The sequence below is a fragment of the Carlito syrichta genome, unplaced genomic scaffold (assembly GCF_000164805.1).
Source record: "Carlito syrichta isolate Samal-C Ts95f unplaced genomic scaffold, Tarsius_syrichta-2.0.1 Scaffold290391, whole genome shotgun sequence".
Lineage (NCBI taxonomy): Eukaryota > Metazoa > Chordata > Mammalia > Primates > Tarsiidae > Carlito > Carlito syrichta.
The window spans coordinates 1-5269 of NW_007234487.1; the positions used below are offsets into that span (position 1 = coordinate 1).

The following is a 5269-nucleotide window of genomic DNA, read 5'->3' on the forward strand; positions in this document are numbered from 1 at the left end:
AGAGAGAGAGAGAGAGAGAGAGAGAGAGAGAGAGAGAGAGAGAGAGAGAGAGAGGAAAGTCACCTCCCCAAAGTAGGGAAAGGGGGCAAAGCTTAAGAACACATGGAGGTGGCCATAGCTCAAAGAGCACATGGCCACACCAGAGTCTAGTAAAGCAATGGCCAGCTCTAACATCTTAAAGGTAAAGGTTCTGTCAGGTGTTGCCTAAGGTAAAAATCTGTATTGCAAGGCAGAAAAACTCTGCCCAGGACTCCCACAGCTTAGCAAGAGGAGGGCATGGTAAGTATCCAAAAAGATGAGTTTTAGAAGCAAAAAAAGAGAGATCCTTCCCAGTCTCTCAATCCCCACCCCCTCACCCTCACAGAGAACAGACCTTCCTCCGGGTCATCCACCGGCTCCTCTGCCACACTCACTCCAGGGCTCCTGCATGCACAGGAGGGCAGCGCCACCTCTCAAGCACAGAAGAACCTCAGGTTTTGCTTCCGAAATGGTGTCACGGTGTCTTCATTTGCCCATTCTTGAAACTCAGAGAGCTCCTGAAGCTGTTAGGATTTGGAGTTAAAGGTCCTCCCTAGGATCTTAATGTGGACTTCAAAATGTTTCATTATTCGAAATGAAAACTAGGCTGAGCATGGTGTCTCCCATCTGCGATCCCGGCACTTTGGGAGGCCAAGGCAGAAGGATCACTTGAGCACAGGAGTTTGAGACCAGCCTAGGCAACAGAGGGAGACCTTGTCTCTACAAAAAAAAATAAAAAATTGAGCCAGTTGTGGTGGCCTGCACTTGGAAGTCCCAGCTGCTTAGGAGGCTGAGGCAGAAGGATCACCTGAGCCCAGGAGTTTGAGGCAGCAGTGAGCAGTCATCATGCCACTGCACTCCAGCCTGGGAGACAGGGAGACAGAGTGAGACACCCATCCAAAAGAAAAAAGAAAGAAATTACAACTAAGTTCCAGTAATCCCATCCAAAGAGTAAAGGTGTCCAATGGCTTCAAACTCAAGGAAGATTTACAAAATGAATTACCAGATATAGACAGTCACTTTTATTTATATGTCACACAAACACTGGAGAATTATGGACACCATTGTCCAAGTAATTGAGGTTATTATTAATTCCAGGTGGCAGTCCAATTCAGATACGTGCACTTCCCTAGAGGGCAGGAGGCCTCTCCCATCTCCCACAGCCCAGTTCAATCCATCTGTCTCAAGACCAGGATTTCAACGTTGAAAGAAGAGTGAGTTAGTGAAAGAAAACCTAGCTTGATGACCCTTTCTGACCATCCATTAAAACCAAAGTAGTAATTTGCCAGTTCTTGGCATCGGGAAGTGTACAGGGCACGGGCCTGATGTTGAACCACCTTACGTCTGGAGCCAAGACAAACCTAGAGTCACAAGAGATAGACCACTAAGAGACAGACCACCTGCCGGAGTTTCTTGTGGATACACATGAGATTTGTCAATACTGATTTCACTGAGTGGTTGTGAAGATTAAATGGGACAGAGCATTTTAAGCACCGTGTTCCTAGCAAGCGCTAGATACACGTTACTTCTTATCTTTAAGCCACAGTGCTTTTCTGCATCTTTTTCAGGCCCCCAATTAATTAAAAATGGACCTTTGGTGGTACGCAGTGATGATGAAGGCCCCCACGGAGCCCTGCAGAGGCAAATCACGGGGTTGTGGGTGAGCAGAGAGAAGAAATTGTTCAGTCTTCCCATCTAGGGGATCCTGCTTGAGCAAATGACCCAGAGATCAGATAAGATGACCCCCAAGTTACTAACGCCTGTTAGAAGAGGGAATACCCACACCTCTAAACATTCTACAGGAAGCTGAAGCAATTAGAGGCTCCTCTGCATTAACAAGCTTCTTCCAGAATGCAAACATCTCCTGAGTTAACTCTCTAACAGTTACACATTTCTGTGGATGTCTTACATCACCAGCTCTTTCCTATGTGTCTTTCATTTTTTAACAGTGTAGTATATGAATATAACCACAGGAGTCAAGCAATACAGATCAAGTCGAAGCATCATTACTTCTCGATGGACCTGCCCCTGCCTCCTCCTCTGTCGCCAGTTCTAAGCCCCCAAGTGCCCAAGGGAACCGTACCTTATTCTTTCCTCCTTCCCAGAAAGGAGCACAGTTCTCGGCACATAGGAGAGGACTGACGACCCGTTGAGTGGGTGAATGAACGAAAGAGTGAGCAAGTAGAAACTGAAATTTCTGTCTGCAACTGAAGAGCAGGAGAAACGCCTGTTGAGAAGGAAGAACAAAGACCAATTTTTGTCTTGCTTTGAGGCACAAGGTCTTGCTGCATCACCCATGCTGCGGTGCAATGGCGTGGTCATAGCTCACTGCAGCCTTGGCCTCCTGGGCCCAGGCAATCCCCCACCTCAGCCTCTTGAGGAACTGGGACGACAAACATGGGTCACTGGGAAGACTGGCCTGTATCATGAGTCACAGAGGAACTTTTCTGGATGACCAGGAAGCTGCAGAAGGACTCTGAGGCCCTGGGTCGACTGACTGTTGTAACCTTGGGTGATGCTGTCATGGTTCTTGCTGGGAACCGTTTTTCTTCAGGTCACCGAGAAAAACTCTCTCGGTGTCTTAGGCCGTTCCTTGCTTTTCTTTTAAAACATGATTCCTTTTTTCTGTATGTATAATAGGCAGAAAAGACAGGAACTGTGTGTACTTGCCACAATATAGAAGAACACTTAAATTGACAGCCATGGAGGTCGGAGATGGTGACCCAAGGCACTGAGCTAAGTGGATACATAACTCCAATAGGAAAGTCTTCGCTCCCACCTAGGAAAGTCTTCACTCCCACTCTCATCAGTGATCTTATGTTGCGAAAGTCTCAAATAAAGCTTATGAAATGGTCTCCGTGTCCAAAGAGCACGAAAAACTCATCTTCCACAATGATACCAGGTACCGGTTTCACAATCTTTCCAGTACCATCCATAATATCTGAGTGGCTACGTGCAATGGTCGCAGATCACAGTCCCCAAATTAAAGAATGGTGGCTAGGTCATCACTCCAACCACAGGAAGTGGAACCAGGGGGGATGAGGGTGCTGAACAGGCTACAGAAGTGGAGGCAGTGTGGAGTGGCGATCTCAGATTCAATCAATGTCAGATCAATGAGGAAAGGAGCATGGGCAAGAAGGGGCAGAAAGACCACGGAACCACCATTCAGGACGCGAAACAGTCCCTGGACACAGAAAGGCGGTGGAGGCGAGGCACACAGTGAGGTGCTGTTTGGGCTCTGGGAGAGTAAAACTGGCTGGGATGTTAACACAGAATAGGGTTTCCACAGCGCATTAGGAATGTTCCCGTGTGCTAGCAACCGAAGGGACTTCTCAACAGGCAGCGTGAGAGCGAAGAGAAGAATGATGAGGATCATGATGAAGCATCCTTCAGATTGCATCTGGCAGAGGGGCTTGTCATGCTCACAAATTTAAACCCACATAAAAGCAAATACAGCCAGGCGTGGTGATGTGTGCCTGAAATCCCAGCTGCTTGGGAGGCCAAGGCAGGAAGATCACTTGAGGCCAGGAGTTCGAGGCCAGCCTGGGCAACACAGTGAGACCTCCGTCTCTAAAAATAGGAAAATTAAAAAAAAAAAAGTAAATATACACAGAACTTAGGCGAAGATGTGCTCAATGCAGGGGCAGCATAAAATGACAGGGCACTTAGTGTCAGCAGGTTGGAGTTCCACCTCTAGCATCCACAACCCTTGTCATGAACCTTAAGCGAGTCACTTAACCATCCTGAGTGTGAGTTTCTTCATCTAAAAAAACAGAGGAGGAGGATTCGTGTGGCAAGGCATCTGAAAATATTCTGTAAACCAGAGCGTGGGCCAAATGCCAGCCTATCTGAATTGAATGCAGCCCTTCCTTCCAGTGGAACTAGGAATATCGTAAGGGACTCACCTTCACTGGGGAGCTCTGCAAAAACGGCTTCTGGTCGCATGCCATCTGGGCTCTGCGGGTGTCCCTTGCGAATAAAACTTGACGATGGCACAGAAACCAGGACGGGCCACTGCAGCGCTGGGGAACACCCGGACTGAAGACGACCAAACTGCGAGAAGAGTGAACACAGAAAGTTGCAGGGAGGGGTCCCGTGCCAGTTAGTGCACGGAAATCCACGCCCAGAAAACGCCCACTCCCCTCCCAGGCCCCAAGCCCCTCCCCACGGAACCTCATGCCCAGAAGATGGACATTCCCTCCTGGGCCCAAAGCCTTCCCGGGCCCCAAGTCCCTCCCCATGGAATCCCATGCCCAGAACATGCCCTCTCCTCTCCCGGGCCCCAAGTCTCTTCCCATGGAATCCCCTATCTAGAAGATGCACATTCCCTCTGGATCCCCAAGGCCCTCTCCGTGGAACCTCATGCCTGAAAGATGCCCACGCCCCCCTGGTCCCCAAGCCCTCCCAGGCCCCAAGCCCCTCCCCACGGAACCCCACGCCCAGAAAACGCCCACTCCCCTCCCGGAGCCCCAAGCCCCTCCCCACGGAACCCCACGCTCAGAAAACGACCACTCCCCGCCCGGGGCCCAAGCCCCTCCCCACGGAACCCCAGGTCCAGAAGATGCACATTCCCTCTCGATCCCCACGACCCTCCCCACGGAACCCCACGCCCAGAAATCGCCCACTCCCCTCCCGATCCCCAAGGCCCTCCTCACGGAGCCTCATGCCGGGAAGGCGGACACCCCCTCCCGGCCTCAAAGCCCTCCTGGGGGACCCAAGCCCCTCCCCACGGAATCCCGGGTCCAGAAGAGGCACAGTCCCTCCCGGGCCCCAAGCCCCTCCCCACGGAACCCCACGCCCAGAAATCGCCCACTCCCCTCCCGATCCCCAAGGCCCTCCTCACGGAGCCTCATGCCGGGAAGGCGGACACTCCCTCCCGGCCTCAAAGCCCTCCTGGGGGACCCAAGCCCCTCCCCACGGAATCCCGGGTCCAGAAGAGGCACAGTCCCTCCCGGGCCCCAAGCCCCTCGCCACGGAACCCCGCGCCCAGAAGATGGACACGCCCTCCCGGGCTCGGCCGGAACTCCGCGCCCAGACAACGCCGACTCCCTCCAGAACTCACGCCCCTCCCCACACGCTCACCCCACGAACACGTGGTCCTCCCCCAGAGACCCCTCGACCTGCGACGCGGCCGCTGAGCGGAGCTCCTCGAGGGCTCCTGCGCCGGGGCCAGGTGACGGCTGGGTCCCCAGGAGGCGGGCCCTCCGCCGAGGCCACGAGGCGGGTGGCTCCGGAAGTCCCCCCAGGGAGG

At 52.6% G+C, this 5269-nt stretch overlaps 1 pseudogene; it reads right to left on the reverse strand.

Annotated features, from left to right (window-relative positions):
• Nucleotides 1–356: 356 nt before the first annotated feature.
• LOC103256594 lies at nucleotides 357–4683 on the reverse strand (annotated as a pseudogene).
• Nucleotides 4684–5269: the final 586 nt, after the last annotated feature.